General features: G+C 35.4%; 1 protein-coding gene across 4 annotated transcripts in view; it reads left to right on the top strand.

Annotated features, from left to right (window-relative positions):
• LOC128859955 (uncharacterized) overlaps positions 1–17807 on the top strand; it is a 451250-nt gene that overhangs the window by 285067 nt on the left and 148376 nt on the right. The window lies entirely within an intron of this gene.

The following is a 17807-nucleotide window of genomic DNA, read 5'->3' as shown; positions in this document are numbered from 1 at the left end:
AAGTCGCCAACTGGCTTTCGATTTGTGTCACGCAAAAGCGATATTGCTCGCGGCCTTGGCCCTTTTGTGTTTGCCTACTTGAGCTGAATTTAATTCCACTTTCAATTGAAGTGAATAAAAGTACGCTTGATACAGAGGCAACGTTTGGAGTAATTATTGGGAGATAAAGATCAGCGAGTTTAATTATAGCATAGTAGGACTTATATGCAATTTCTACGGTAGTCTCGACTAATTCAGTGTTTTCGTTACTGTTTCTAGTGAATAGAGCTTTCAGTCTATCTTGTGTCAGTGCATGTTTTCTTTTTGTAAATCTTTTTGACTGGACTAACATGCATACGTACGCACATATTTTTTGTAAGAAGAATTACAAGTTTATCGCAATAAAATTTACATACGAACAGTTTATCAAGAAAATGTTTCGACATACCTACATACTAAATCCATCGCTTCTTAATGAATTTGAAGAGCATTTCAAAATTATTTCATTAACTTACATAGTTACCAGTACTTCATAACGGTGAAGTATGAACGGGGAATAAGTTCGTAGCGTTTTTACCGAAGAATTTTGTTCAAACAAAAAACAATAATTATATCTATAAATTCATCAATTATATATTTGCCGTTGCTGTTTACAACCGCTTCCCACTTTTCGACCGATTTGTTGATGCCGTTCCACCAAGAATCGGCTGGTCTAGTGTCAAAGAAGTTGTTGGGCCAGTTTTTAAGAACCTCTTTGTTATCGAAGTTTGTTTGTAATCGATCGGTGCAAGGTCCGGAGAAGGTCCGCTGAAGGTCCTCAAGTTCGAGCTCTTGGAGTGACGCTTTGCTGACTTGTGAACATGGAGCCTGGCGTTGTCGTGAAGGAGTATGGTTTGATCATGTCGATCTGGTATTTTCAGTCGAATGGCCTCATTTACGCGATGTAGCTCGGCAATGTAGAGCCCCTTGTTGACCGTGGCATTCTTTTCGAGCATTTTCCAGTGCACCATACTTTCTCAGTCCTACCAACACATATCATGATCTTCTTTAGATGAAGATCCAGCTTGACTCTGGGCTGTGGTGTATCTTCTGGATAGGCACCATTTCTCATCTGCGCTGTTTATGACCGCATGGTGCTCGATGGCAGATGAGATGATGAGAAACAATTTGAAGGCGAATTCCTTTGTTTTTTTTTCGTTGAGCTCGTGAGTCACTCAGGCTCCCAAGTAATTCCCATTGGATGAAAGTGATTGAGAATCGTTTTATGATCGAAGTTCATTTTTCCGCCAATTCACGACTGTGAGACGTTCTTCATCGAATTCAGAGTACCTGCCGCTGCCGGACGTGTCATCGACGTCAAGGTCGCAATTTTTGAACTTTGCAAACCATTTCCATGATGTAGACTCGCTTATCACAACACCTTCTCCATATAGGTCGCAAATGACCCGGTCTATTTCAGCAGCGTTTTGACCTCGATGAAAAGCAAAGAATACCAGGTATCGAAAACATTGAATTTGAAAATATTGTATTCCATTTCTAAGCCTCAAAACTAATAAAATTCTGTATAACTCAAAAATACAGTTAACATAGTTTTGTAGAGCAGAAAGACGTCTATCGAATAAATACCTACCCTTCGCCAAACAGTAAACAAATCGTTGTAAAATAAAAGAAAATATAGAAACGCTATGTAGGTATTTATTCCTCAACCCAATACAACAGCAAAATAAATGTTTCTCGTAGCTGTCAAAAAAATTTTTTTCCATATCTAATTTCGGCATCGTTTGCTAAGATGATTTGATATACCGTTACCTCACTGAGCTGTTACACATGCGTTAGTCATTAATCAGTCATAAAATGATCATAAAAGTGATTTTTAATCAAAATATCAAAGTATGTAAATTATAAAGAACCCAAAAATGCGTGAAAAACGGGCATCGTTTGAGGTGACTCAGTCGATCTATAATTATACAATAGGAAAAAGTGTGCAACAGGTATCAAATGTTTTATTTAATCAGACAAACTTATAGCATAACATATCATGAAAATAGGCTGAAGCCGAAACCTGCAAATGGAGGACCACGGAAAATATCTGACCGCGCCAATGGTATTTCGTTGAGAAAAGTAGCCGGAAATCTGCAGATTTCGACCCGAAATATTGCTAGTGAGCTTAGAAACAAGTGTGGGGTCCAAGTTTTTCATTTGGGGCATTTTGTGCGGACTTCTAACTTTTTTTAATAGAAGTAACATGTAAGGCAATTGAAATGATATTAGAGGATTTAAATATTTTTCAAAAATTGTAAACAGAAAATTTAATTGATTGTCAAGAAAAAGAAAGACGATGTGCCAATTATGACAGTGTGGAACTTTAACACCTTATAGATTTGGAATAAAACAAACTCGTTCGAATGTCTGACGCCGCTTACATAGCACGTGATTCCTCTGTAATGAGCACAAGGATAGCCATTTCAGAAAATGCAACCCGCTACCCCATAAGCTTTGTACAAATACCCAAAAATGGGGAAAAAAATCATTTAAGTTTTTGACTTTCCAAATTTTTGAATTTCGATTCCTCTTTTGTACACAAATCAAAGCTATAAATCATTTAACAATTATAATTATTATTTCTTAATTTATTTGTTATTATGTTATTATTTTTTAGTTTAGTTATCATTTTATAATTCACTTACTAAATCGTTAATGCAACAAACATTAAATTTTTTTTCTCTTCGAACCAGCTCTGGCTAAACCCTCCACAGTATTTGTTTCAAAATCCATTTTAATTGTGTTGCAAAAGCTTACAGAAAGACAAAAAGCTTGGAAATGTTTGTGAACACTTGATGTGTGGTTTTGATCTCTCTTGTATCTCAACAACAATATCTAAATAAACGAATGAACCATTCAGGCACAAAATTTTCTTGGAGGACGGATGTACCGCTGTTCTTGCTTTGATTTTATATACAGGGCTAGGCACTCGAAATGTAACCAATTAAAAAGGCTATAAATATTGTCCGGAAAATTACTTTTATTCAATACAAAGTAAAACATATGTGAAAATTATAAAAAACTAAGAATCAATTTGCTTTTGCTCGATATGACCTGACTATGACCTTGAGATCGTCCAGAAACGAAACGCAAGCTGTCCAAATATGTATGACTTGCAGATATTTGGCCTGCTCGCGGAGACTGGATTGTTTCAGCGCCTCGAGACTAGTGAATCTCAAAATGGTCCAAGGAGAATAATCCGTTGGATTCGCGTCTGGTGAATTTGAGAGCCATTGTGTGGACGTTATGAAGTTCGGAACGTTGTTTTTTAGCCATTCTTGTTTCACTCGAGCTTTGTGTGATGGTGCCGAGTCCTGTTGAAACGTCCATGGTATGCCACCAAAATGTTTGTCTACCCACGGCTTCAAAGCAACGTACATAATATACTTTCCCGATAATATTTAGCATTTACCTTGTCGCCAGGCTCGATCAAAACAATTGAAGAGCGTCCCAAACCATTACCTGTGGTGGGTGCTGCCTCCTGGTGACCAATCTATGACTCAATTTGAAAAGTTTTCTCGACAGAAAACACAATGTTCGGAATTTGACCGCTTTCGGCCAAGCAAGCAACTCCTTCGCTCTCTCAAGACTGACTTGTTGCTGCTTTGGTGTGAGATCATACTCCTTTTGGATCTTGTAAGGCTTGACTTTGAGATCGGCGGATGATACGGTTAGATATTTTCAGTTCTTTCGCCATTTCATTGACATTTCGCTCAAGTCGCTTCTTCTCTTTTTGATAACCTCCATGACGTTTCGCGACAATTTTTTTAAATATTGGTACCTAATCGGGAAATAACCAGGATGCAAGGTGGTCCTGGTAATTTTCAAAAATGCAACAAATTTTATACATCTTTAATTACATAAGCGAATTTTCAATATGAGTACTTAGTTTCTTTGAAATATATGCAATTTTGTTGAAATTAAGGTCCGCACGGACGGATGGACAAACAATTTCTTGTCATTGTAAGCACTTTGATTTATATAAGTCTCGATCCATCCATATCGATTCCTTTATGCCGTTGCATGTAACCGGTATGTGAACAAAATCAAAATATTCTTGTGCACGAGTACGCTTGGGTATAAAAAGACAAAATTCGGCATATGGTATTCTTAATTACGAGTACCACTACGACAAGGTGAAAAGTCTCAGCAGGCGGCCAAAGAAATATGTGCTAATTATGGACCCAATAGAGTAACGAATGCAAACGCAAAGTGGTATATTTGTAGTTTCAGCCATTTAATTCAAGACAATTTCCATATGCGCCACTAAACGGAATCTCGGTTCGCTAAATGCAATTTGTTTTTAAAGTTTTGTCCCAAAATACGTGCATAGAAATATTCTGGGATCCTGTTTGGGTCTGAGCTGATATAACACCCCCTTTTGTAGTCCCATCTCTACCATTAGCTCTTGTATTTATACCAGGCAAATGCATATGCGGTTAGAGAGCATAGTGTAGTATATTCAATAAGATCTTAATCGTGAAAAGTTTCAGCTATTTATAATAACAAAATGTGCAAATATGTGGTTATCGAAAGTTCTCCAAACTATGCACTAAAGTATCTATTGCAAATGACTGCACCCACCATTTAGTTTCCACTGATAAATCAACTTCAGCCATAAAACTTTGAACTAACAATTGCACTGCATCAGCCAAAAAACATGTGCAGATGCAACCAAAATGTTGATTCTGCATTCACTGGCACCTTCAACACGTTTTCCAATGCCAGCATTTCCTTTGCCACACTGCACCCTCTACACAGAGATAACAGCAATGGATTAGGCACCCAATTTGTGCCAGACTAGGCGTCACAAGGACTAGACATATCGCAGCTGCATATCGCTGGCTGCAACTAACGGTAGCTTGCATTTGAAAACAATCTCGCTCCATTGGCTTTTTATTCTAACAAACTGCATTCGATGTAATGCACTTTGCCATTCTTCTTCAAATGGAAGTCTTCAAATGGCTGTCCGCCCTGAAAACAATACAAAATATATAGCGAAGTAAAAAGTGAGCTAAACCTTTTTTGTGCCCTTGCATTGGCATACTGGCATTGGTATTAAGCAAACATACATACATACATATTAAGTTTTTGGTGCAGGTTATTGATGACTTTGGGAAGTTATTGCACTGCAATTTCCGGTCTTTGCTTACACGTAGTTATGTAGATATGTGTGTGCATGTTTATTCCAATGTAGATGTGCATATTAATGTGCTAACTATAAAACTTTTGTGGATATCAAAGCGAGCATTTCTATATGTATTACCCCCAAACGACACTCTTCTCTAGGTACAAACAATTTAGTACTTAATGCTTTCGCCCTCCATTTTAAATGTTTCTATCTTGTAATCATGTTATATGATATTTAATCTAGAAGTGTATACATGCAATATCAAGTCGCCCGGTCGATCTGTTTGGGCGCTATAGCAGGTAATTTGTGAGCTAATTTCAGCAACAGTGATATAACATTTGCTCAAAACAATAAATATTTCCTTGAATCCACATAAAATTCAAAATTTAAAAAATCTCGCTGAATTCTCAAGAAAATTATTCCCCAACACTGCTGCTGTATTTTTTATTACTTTGCTTTTTTTTTGTTTTTTTTTTTCCTTGTTCACTCCTCTCGGGAGCATAGGGCCTCAGCAAGACTCAGTCTTGCGTTGGATAAATAAATGGTAGTGGCTTGTATATACAAAATGGCGCAAAATTAATCATTCAATTTTATGGAGATACCTCTCGCAACTTGTAAGCTTCTCATTAAAGACGCACTAATCAATTCTGCAAATCAGAGATGGATTAGCGCTAACAACTGCGAAATTCCTGGGCAAACATGGCCAAGGCTAAATTTACGTCTGTCCAAGAGTATTATAAAACTGAGTAGACTTCAAATCAGGACCTTAGTAGGGGCCCTCACAGGACATTGTCTCATAGGAAATCATGGAGATTAGGCGTATACACGCATTGGAAGGAATTGGAAACAATTCAACACCTTTTTTGCACATGCCCGGCTCTAGCCAGAAGCAGAAACCGATTTTTAAAATCCTACTTCTTAACGAATATAGATAATCTATGCACTTTAGGTATCAACAACTTTTTACGCTTTGTCAAAAGCTCAGGATGGTTCAATATGGAAAGGGAAATGTAGCCCAGCCCCCGCGGCTCACAACGGACCCATTCCGTCGTCTAAGTGGCATCGTTGTCTCTATGTGCGATGCGGCTGCCAAACCTACCTACCTACCTAATCATTCAATTTTGTTTTTGAATAACTTTTTCACTAAATACAAAAAATTATTTTGACTAATGGAAATATTTCGCATGCAGCAGCTGTCTAGTTCACAAGTGTCAAATATGATCGACGTACGACGTATGTAATTACATTCGTCTGACCCCGATTTCGATACCCACTAAAAATATTTTCTTTTAAGCGACCGCGACAAAAAATACTGGTATAAGATTGTCAGGCTTAGGACCCCCTCTAGGAGAGTCAGATCACCCACTTCCTTTATTCCCAGCAAGACAGTAAGTGGTGATACATCATGTCTCAAGATCAGTATTCACGTTGAACATTACTGCCCTTTATGAAAACCCATAACGGCATATGTAATCATATTTATAACGTGAATCCTTCGCTTCTCTTCCAATTTGAGATTTGTGTTCGGATTTTATCTTACTAATGGACAGACCTATACTTTTATGTCGATTTCTAATGAAATGAAAAACAAAATATAGTCGGCCTTATTCAAAACTCCATGTAATAAAAATGCAGAGTCTTTCTTTTTGTATCATATCATAATGTCATTTATGGAGTCATGGAGTTCGCGATAAGGCTGAATCTGTTAAGCTGGAAAAAATCAGCTTCTAAAAACAGACCCAAACTCCAACAGTACAAAATTTTAGCATTCTTTGAACATTTCAATTTTCGGAGAAATGCAACAATATCCAAGTACTGCGACTGGACCATACGTGGCTCAAAAGACTATTTAAAGAAAAAAATATGCTTTGTCAAGAAAATAATTTTTAAGCAGTCCATATCTTTATGATGGCTAGCCCATTCAAATCCGTGCTTTAAATGTATTTCTATGAATAAAAATTTGTGTGACAACTGTCACAGAGAATGTGAAAATCTCGATCACCCAATCATTGACGACGGGACCGCTACACGCCCATGACCAAGTGCGACTAGTGAAAACGCGGCTCAAGAAGAACTATTTAAGCCGCGGGAGCCGATGGACGGCCGGTAGAGCTATTCGAGCTGTGTAAAATTTGGCCAGATAAATGCATGTCGTTCGATTATAATTTAAATTGACTTTATCTACATACGTGCTTCTTCGTGTATATATGTGAGGCTAGTAAACATCATGGAACTTTTTCACTTTTAATTCATGTGACATCTATAAGTCGAGCAATCCTTAGCATCTCGCGATTTTCAAAAGTTAAAAGCTGCTTAAATTATTCCATCTTTAATAACGTAATTTTCAGAATTAAATATTTTTGCATTCTTCTGAATTTTGTTTTTTTCAAAATGTTCTTAAGCACGAGTATTTAAATGCAAATAACTGTTCACTTCTTAACTTCAATTCACGAAAAATTCACCTTGCAAGGTTACTAACTTCACTATTAAATTTACAGATGGGATATACATATATGCATATATGTATGCATTAGGGCGGGTCGATTTATCACCATTTTTGGCCTTTACATGAGAAAAGAAACTAAAAAGTTCGACCCAAATTGGGGGACATCAGAATTCGTTTTAGAGGTATGGTTCCTTCGGCCAAGTTTCTTATTTTGATCCCTAGAATATGATTTTCACAGAGCAATGGGCGATTTTTTTGCCTTCCCACAAAAGACACTAAAAGTTCGACCCAAATTGGGGTACATCAGAATTCGTTTTAGAGGTATGGTTCCTTCGGCCAAGTTTCTTATTTTGATCCCTAGAATATGATTTTCACAGAGCAATGGGCGATTTTTTTGCCTCCCCACAAATCGACCCGGCCTAGTATGCATACATACATATGTATATTGCAGGAAATATTTCAGCTCAAGTCCGTGAATCAGCGATTTCTTACCGAACAATTACGTCCTCTAATATTATTCATGTACTTTTTTTCTGACAACCCCATCCGGAATTGTTTTCTACTTGTATATTAAGCTTTAATGAAAAAATAACAGAGATGTAGGTTTATAATTAAAATTACAAAAATTGTGAGATTCAAGGTTCAATGATTCAATGATTTGGCATTAAAGATTTATATCGAAATAATTGCCTCTTTAAAATTTCTTAGAATGCTGACATTAGTCTAACTGCATATAGAACCTTTGAATTACATTTTTCGAAATTTGAATAACATTTTTGATTTATATATGTATATATATATTTTTTTTAGACATCAGTCAGCCAAGCAATTTACTTTACTCAATGTCACACGAGTATCAAGCTTTGAAAAGGTCACTGGTGTTTTTCGATATTTAGGTTTCGAGTATTATTGCAATATTATTACCCCACGTAGTGCCATGACTCATTATTGCAAATGCGTCACGCTCTGTCAATTCTATTTAAATGCATGTACATGTATACTTGTATATGTATATAGTTATGCACATTTGGCATTGCACTTGAACCTAGTTTTCACTGAAATTGTTATAATTAAATCTTTAACATGTTTTGTCTATCGCTTTTCCATGTACTCTTCAATGTAATTTAATGAATGTTAATTTCGGAGCAAAGTGTTAATTGTTCTTTTCTATGCATCAGTGCACATAAAACTTTTGTTTTTACTTAATAAAACAAAATAAAATAATAAAAGTTATTTATGTAGATTTATTCATGTGGAAATGCAGATTTCAACTTCGATATTCGGACGTATTATGGTTGTTGTTGTTGTCATTTCGTTATGAACAACACGCCGACGCTGAATTGACTAAGGGCCGTGCTTCCAATGTTCACGAGAGGTCGGTTAGCTAACGTCGGGTTAGCTTGATAAAATCAATAATTTTTTAGAAAGGTATGGGGTGCCCTTTTTCCGATAAATTTTAAGAAATCACTTTTTTTAAAATAAAAATTGCTCTATTGTTAAAATTATGTATGCAGAAAATATACGCAAGTCAAGAAGAAAGTAGAGGTATTTTTCTTACCTATTATTATTTTTCTTTCCGAGTGCATTTGCTATAGGAAAGCTCAAACGTATAAATTCTGCATATTTTTGATCAGAATAATATTTGTTATAAAATAATAATGCCAGAGATTACACCGTGTGATTTAAAAATTTCGGCAGAGATTATGATATGAACCTTACTTTATTGAGGTACTTTAAATTGAATGACGTATTTCGTTTCAGCAGATTGGCTCCAGTTTTATTGACAACAGTATTTGAAAATTTTCCTCAGGCCGTTGGGCGATATACATATTTTAAAGTGGCCTGATCTTGATGATTTTTAGAAGTAACTGGGGTTGTATTGAAAAACAGTTCTGTGCAAAATTTTAGCAGTATATGTAGTAGGTCGGGTCGATTTAAAAATCGCTTATTGCTCTGTGAAAATCGTGTTCTAGAGATCAAAATAAGAAACTTTGCCGAAGAAACCATACCTCTAAAACGAATTCTGATGTCCCCCAATTTGAGTCGTCGAACGAAAAATCCCACTTTGACCCATTTAGAGTGCTCCAATCGAGTCCAAATGTATGACCAACACCCACTAACTTCGGACGGCCGACCCACCCATGCCAGTGGCACACCCCCTGGAACTCCCCTGGGGGGGGTTCCCCATACAATAATTTCAAGATATCACCATTTTTGGCCTTTACATGAGAAAAGAAACTAAAAAGTTCGACCCAAATTGGGGGGCATCAGAATTCGTTTTAGAGGTATAGTTCCTTCGGCAAAGTTTCTTATTTTGATCCCTAGAATATGATTTTCACAGAGCGATGGGCGATTTTTTTTGCCTCCCCACAAATCGACCCGGCCTAATATGTAGCCTCAAAACTGACTGTGCTTAGTGCTTATTGAAATAAAATAAAAATATTGAAATATATGGAAAACGCTTTTTCTATTTGTTTCTTTTATCCACTTTAAAAAATTATAATGTTAGGTTGTTTCTAACTGAGATCTCAGTGGCCTCAAAACTAATTTTCAAATACCCTTATCTCGCAATCGAGAGTCAATCTGACAAAACGAAGGGCACCATTAACTCTAAAAGGTCTTAATTAATTCAGAGCAAGACTCAAAATGTTTGCCCAAAAAATCGTTACAAAACCGACGCATACAATTTTTTTTAATAGGAAATTTAAGTTTTCACATTTTTTAAATATTATTCTTATTATTATTATTTATAGAGGATATATACAGTATATATGTATATATATATATATATATTATGATAATTACAATATATATGGTTATTCCTAATAAGCTCTGCAAACCAACTTTTTTGAGTACTCTTTAGCAGCGTCATCGCGATTTATAAAAGTGGCATTTTGCGATATCTCTAAAACTATTCACTGTCTCTTTATGAGTGCTTCAACAATACCAACAAAAGGCTTCCGAGATAGTTTTAGGTTTGATCTCCACAAATAAAACTTTACTAGAAATATTAGTTTGAAGAAAAAGAAATTCATTATTTTTGCGAAAAAATTTTGACAAATGGCTTAAAACTGTTTTTATGAACGATTTTTAGCTCCGGGGCAATGCTACTAACATGTCGGTCAACTTCAATTATTTCTGTGATTTTATCGACGTGTTGACATTTTTTCTTTAGCATCACAAATACCTGAATGGAATCGACGAAATTAAAATTGTACGTAATTAGCTGTTATATTATCGGCACCATAAACACCATTCATAATTTCAGCTGCCTGGCTTGCATTCTAGCCTTTATCAAATAAAAACTGTAAAATATTTATTATTTAAAATATTATAATTATTATATTTAGTATACCTCAAAAATAACATGTTGAAGTTGTCAAACGAGTGAGTAAGATACAGTTTTCTTCAACCGAGATAAAAGCTATTCAAAATACTTCACCAATTTTATGAGTCTTAATTTTTATGCTTATAGACGTTGCAAATACCATTAATGTTTTACCCAGTTAGTTTATACATTCTTTAATTTAAGCGGTGGATACAAGGTGGTGCCAGTAAATAGCGAGACTAAGTTTATGTTCAAACAGACTAGTTAGCTGAGGCGATTAAACTTTAAATCGCTTCACTCAGTTTGGTGCTCACACACATCCATTAGCATTACAATTAGTATTTACAGCTGAAAGTATTTTGATCTTGTGAAAAATTTAATGTGTTGAAAATAGAGAAAAACTTAACTTTAGGGCAAGTTTTATTATTTTATAATAGATATACTGAACTTTGACAGTCAATACGATCAAGTTTTGATTACAGCCAGACTTATTTTAAAAAAAGGAGTAGATATTGCCCCTAGCAGTATTACAGCAAAATGCAGCTTAAAGGCCTGTGTGGAAGCTGTTAAATTAAATTAAAATAACTTTTGTTTACCATGGAATATACTTTCTTATTGAATTTGTTGCCATTTACTTACCATCACTTTTATCTGATGGTCTTCTTCATCTTTTGGCATTTCGTTTTATCATTGAACAAACGCTTTATTCTTCTCATTGAACATACTTGACAGGGTTGCTTAGAGAATCTCACACAAATTCGTTGTAAATTAAGCAGTAATTGGCTATTCCTAATTTGAATTTGTGTGTGGCTAATTAATTAGTAACAGAAGTTTCTTTGAATAGAAACTGGTCGTCTCTCCGAGTTTGGCCGCAAAGTTTCGATTCACTGGTGCACTTGGCTTTTAATTTTATACTAAAACAGAGACACATTTTCCGCTACTGCACTTGAACTCATCATTAAAAAAACGAGTATTTGATTATAATTTTTTGATCGTTAAACATTTCCCAGTAAAAGATTTTTTTCTTTAAACTGATATAAACGAGTACATCCGAAAACTAATTCCCTTCTTGCGTTAGTCAAAAAAATTAAGAATGAGTGTGTTTCTTTAAGCTAAAATAAATTGTAAAATTTAGCAATCCATTCGGAATTAATACTCCGAAAGAGGAGAAGATTTAATTAAGTAAGTAAATTAATTCGAGAATCATGTTGATATGATGCATAACTATAAATCAATAAAGATCTTTATTTAATCAAGTAAAAGCAATATCCACTAAAACTTTTCGTTTTCATTGAGTTAGAGCTATTGCGATGTATTTTTTTTTTTAACTCTTTAATAAAGTAGCGAAATTAGACGCTACAGCGAAATTCTATGGACCAGAACCCTTTTGCGCGCCCACCAAAGCTTACATAAAGGAAATTATCAGTGATTGGGACAACACGAAATTCATTTGACACTGGATAGAAAGAACAAAACAGAGACAGGCAAAACAATGTATCTTTTCTTTTAAAGAACTGTCAAATAGGCTCTTAAATCTGTATAGGAAAGACTTACGAATACTCACTACTTATTGGACACTTTCCCGTGGCATTGTAGTCTTCTTTATAATTAGGACAGAAACTAGAAGTAGTGAAATCAAGCATCTATCGTTGAAATAAGCTGGGTCATAAAACACCAGAACACATCCTCTGCGAATGTGCAGCTGACTGTGTGACTCTGGATGCATTTGAACCTATATGGAGCAAAAAGCCAGAAGAAGTGCTCAAATTTATTAGAAGCCTTCAGTTATAGGCGCGCTGTCAGGCACGCTAGACCACATCCATTCACTATAGCGCAATAAATTACTTAGTAGCCTATAATGTGGACTACGTAGCCAAATGGGTTGGTGCGCCCCCGAGTCAAAACTCCGGTCGTGAAACACCAAATAATAGAAGCTATTTCTCGTTTGTTTCACCTAGTTCCCCATGTAGCACCAAAATGAGCTATGAGTCTGAGTGTGTCCCACAGTGGACAATCGCTTCAACCTTTTACTGCACCTAACCTAACCTTTTATTGCACCTATATTACATTTTTTTTTTTTTTAATTTTTGCCAAATTTCATAAATTTATTATATTCTAAAACATAGAAAACATTATTTTTTTTTGCACTTTTAATGTAATGTTGAGTCGTTACCAATTTGCAAAAGGTATTATATGTATTCAGATTTTTTATCAATCTAAACAAATAGAAATAATCACGCATTCGTTCTTTAGGTGATAGATATGAATGTCAAGTTCACGCTGCTACTTCTCGTAAGTTGGAGAATAAGAAGCACCCCAATATACGTCGCATTACTACCACTCAATACGCAGCTATGGTGGGGTCCACCTTCCAAACCATCGTCTTGGGCAATATATTTGGTATCCAGCTCCCAAAGATATTTGGTATTACGATTAATAAATTTTATGTGTTTAGTTTTTTTTTCAAATAATACAAAATAGAGAAAGAAATCATGACTTCTAAGCAGTAATTCCTAGCAGTTGTTCAGCAAATACCAATAATTTAACGTATTTAAAAAAAAAAAATTAGGTGACAACTTTCATACCCCTGCGGGAGTATTTAGGTGTTATGAAACCAGAAAAACTAGTCGTTCAGATAATTGTTTCAGAATTGAAACTTTGCATCAGTGGCTTTTTTACTTATGAACATTAAAATAAGTGTTTTTCATGTATTGTCAAAATTTATTTAGCGACCCTCATATGCATGCTTGCGTACATGTGTATATAAGAAGATATGTATGTATGTACACATGTAACCAAACCAAATTCAAATTTTTGCGGCTTGCTTTCATCTTTTCACACGCATTTTTGAATTTAACAGCAAATTTGCATAAACAATCAATACTTGGCATTGAGATGAGATCATTTTACTCAATATACTCGTATATTCATGAAATTCAAGTAACCACCTCACTCATTTACGCATATTTGCACTAATAAGGTTACGAGTATGCGCTGTAAATATTTTACAACTAACATAGAATATCTATGATTTGCCGAATAAATATTACTTAGACGTGAATTTACTTATATGAGCATTACTACGAGTATTTAATTGAAATTCGCTGATCAGGGCAATGTCTGGCGCATTTGGCTTGCCTTTGTAGTTTGTAGTTGCAAGTAGATACATACATATGTACAATGTGCATACATATGGAGTTATTTGACGACAGATAGGTTTTTTTTGGTCTCACTAATTAGCATTTACAAATTATCTAGTGTTGTTGGTTGCGGCGGAAATGGGCCATACAAGTCGCGGAAGCAATCAAATGCGCAACTGAAAAGCATTGTTTTCTGAAAACTCACATGCAAACATTCTCACATGCCTACATACGAGTATTAATAAGTAACTCAAAAGTAGAAATGGACTGACTAGCCCCATGTACAATGAATAAATAGCTGAGTTTTACTGCAAATAAATGTACTTACATACACATATGTTTGTAAGTAATGTATATATCTCAACTCTATTTAGTGATGTTTCATCTTACCCGCCCGCGTCTTAGTCACAGACCAAATTTACTTCAATGAGATGTCACTGAAAACAGGCCAGCAATTGCCTGACAACCTTAAAGAATGTGCGAGGCAGCAGACCTTTTTCTATGGCTTCATCAACAACTATGTGTGTATGTTGGTATGTACATATGTGTGTGCACTTGTTCTTCCGAAAGTGGAACAAGTTTTTAACATTTTAAGTTCGAAACAAATAAAAACTATTAACATAAATTCGTACGCCCCTCTTTGTGCCAAAGAGTGAATAGTTTTTTGTCAATTACGTTAACAATTCTGAATTGTTGGTATTCTCTTCTTCGCCGTGGCTTCATGTCATACATTTATTTGCAATTTTTTTTCTTGTGTTCAAACTTCCCCTGTTGCTGTGAAAGCGAATAATATTATAAGCGTTTCAGACAATTTACCTCAAACTCCACATGTCCACAAGATCTTCGACGTAACATCGTAAAAAATTTACATGTCGAAAAATTTACATTTATAATGAGCGGAAATCAAGTCACTCATCACTTCTCCTCAGTTCAAGCTTTGTACTCGAATGCAATTGCTTAGTTGTGCTGGGCATATTAGTGGTGTTCATTATGTGAAGTAATTTTGGTACGCTCGAGAAGTTAAAGTGAAATAGAGAAGAAGGGAAACTGAAACACAACTGGGACCTAAACTTTCCAAAACACGTACAAACTACCTGATAAATGGTGGGCAGCTAAATTCCTCACAGCTGGCAATGCAGCCTCCCTTAAGTTTTAAGCTTGCTCTGGCCTAGATGGGAGGCAATTCTTACAAATTTGGTACGAATATTCGTTCTCACCTTTTTTTTCTTGTCATTTATACGCACCTTCATTCTTTTACCGCTCTGAGAGCCTGTGGGCAAGATATGAAAAGTGTCTGCAGCCCTTGACAATAATAATTCTGGTTTTAAGATCATGGGCTGCAAGCGCTTGCGAAAAGTTGATTGGTAGTATGTGACGCTTTCTCCGCAAGCGGATCAGATGTTTATCTCGTCGGGGTTTATTCCAATCAGCTATTTTTATGTTTTTATGATTATTATTTCTTGATTTTTACAGCTTGATCGACGATGGGTAATGCTCATAACTTTGATATATCAAGTGATATTTATGCTAAAACATTTACATTTCAAAGAAATACTGCTGACGGTCTTTTTCTTTGCGCTCTAAATTTTAGACGCAGCCACAACGCAGTTCGGGCTGTTGTAAGAAATAAATGTGCTTGCAGTTTGTTACTAAGTAGTGATCCCTACAATGGTGTAACCTAAGGCCGCCTGCATCAATGTCACGTGTTCGTGGATCTTCTTCTTAACTTCACAGTCCGTGGGGGGCCATAGCTTTATCAACAATTTTTCTATACTTTATTCTATCCATAGCTTCATCTCTGCAATTGTGTACGTGGATTTCCTTAAGATCTAATTCAAAGGCATCTAACCATCTCTTTCGCAGGCGTCCTCTTTTTCTTACTCGAATCGGTGACAAAATAAATGTTTATTTTGCATTTCGCTCTTTCGGCATGCGAATTATGGTTTCGCATCTAATCTGTTGGGGTTTGATAAATCAGTTTGTTTTTCAAGAATTTCATCTATCTTATCTATTGACCGTGCTGCCAGACTGTTCGTAACACCCAGGAAGCGTGCTGTTTCGACAGGTTGACTCGAGCACTTTGGTTCAAAGCTTGAAAAACATTTAAAGCTTTGTATTGTGCACTTCCTCTGACTGAAGCTGGGTACTTCAATTCCAATAATAGCTAAAATTATGAATAAAATATCTGTTGTATATTTGGCTTTAAGAATTTCAATTCATTTCAATACCTACAAACACCCTCCTCCAGGCTCCAAAATCATTGATAGATAGTTAGCTCTAAAAATATCCCAAACTAGAAAGTTCTTCCATACTAAAAAAATGTTCTTGAGTTTACGTTTTAAGTGCTTTGTATCTTTTATTACCACATTTCATCAAGAAAATATCACAGAAAATTTTTTGACAATTGGATAGACCTTCATGTCTAGTTTACCATACTTCTAACATTTACATAATATACATACATATGTTTCCGATTCCAATTCATTTTGCATATTTTCTCCGTAGAGTGAATACCACTAAGAGCACTTTTTTTAATTTAATTAATTTATTGTTTAATATCGTGTTGCTTTTGGCGCTGGTCCACATAAGTGGTTATTGCGGTAATATTGCAAGACATCTAATTTTTTAATTTTTAGTTTCAGGAGCCACTGAGAAGAGGAAATGTCAAGCAGTGACTTGAGATTTGGATATTAAAGTTTTCAACACTCATACATTTGTACTTATGAGAATGTATTGAAAACAATAGTAGGGGTTAACTAAAGGAAATGCAACAATATAGTGAGATTTAAACCAAATAAGACAAGATAAAAATGTTCATATTTTCTGTAGAAGATGTTTATCACAGTGCGTGTAATGGTACTGGTCATTTGCCATTACAGCATTCATATAACGTACTAATAAATATAGGCTTCTTTCTACTATGTACATATGTACGTGTAAATGTATATGATTGCGTATCTTTTTATTATAATTTTTTATAAAAATCTATTCCCACTTGCCATACTATATTTCAAAATCTGAAATTCTAATCTTAATAAAGAAAATTTCCAACCACGTTGTGGTTTGCTTCAAACTCCAAAACTCACCCACTACCTTAGTTCACCCACCTCGCCAAAGTCAATTGCACGCAAAGTCACTCAATCATTGCGGTTCATTGTTCCCATTATTTGGGCAATTAAAAACTTTTTGCCGAATGACAAGTCGCAGTGCGGCATCTGCATACTATAATACTTACGTACATAAGTATGTTTATGTGTTGGTGGCAGTAGCATAGACAGTGACAGTAACGGTGATATTGCCACAGCTGAATGCAAATCTAGTGACAATCACTTTTTGCAATTGGCTACAACAGCAACCGCAAGTCACCGGCAAAGTGATTATGTGCCACACGCGGCATATAGACAATAAAAACAACAACAACAAAATGCAATAAAAACAACACCACACAAATTGTCGCATCAAAACTGTCAAAACGTCAACAATTTTAGCGCATCATATTGCAAATTGCATTGCAGTCAAGCGATTTCAATTTGCAATTCAGCTGCACTGGGAGTTTCGTAATCGGATTTACAGCAAGGATGAACAACAACAACAAAAGAAAAATACAATTTGCGAATATTGCAAATTAAGTCATTTTAAGGAATTATGGTTTTCAAAATAAAAATTTTGTATCATAGGAAATTGGATTTTTGAAATAGTGGCATGGTAAAAAATTACTTTGAGGTTCGTAAATATAAAGAA

This window comes from Anastrepha ludens, chromosome 4, assembly GCF_028408465.1.
Source record: "Anastrepha ludens isolate Willacy chromosome 4, idAnaLude1.1, whole genome shotgun sequence".
Lineage (NCBI taxonomy): Eukaryota > Metazoa > Arthropoda > Insecta > Diptera > Tephritidae > Anastrepha > Anastrepha ludens.
This window is presented reverse-complemented; position numbering and strand designations above follow the sequence as displayed.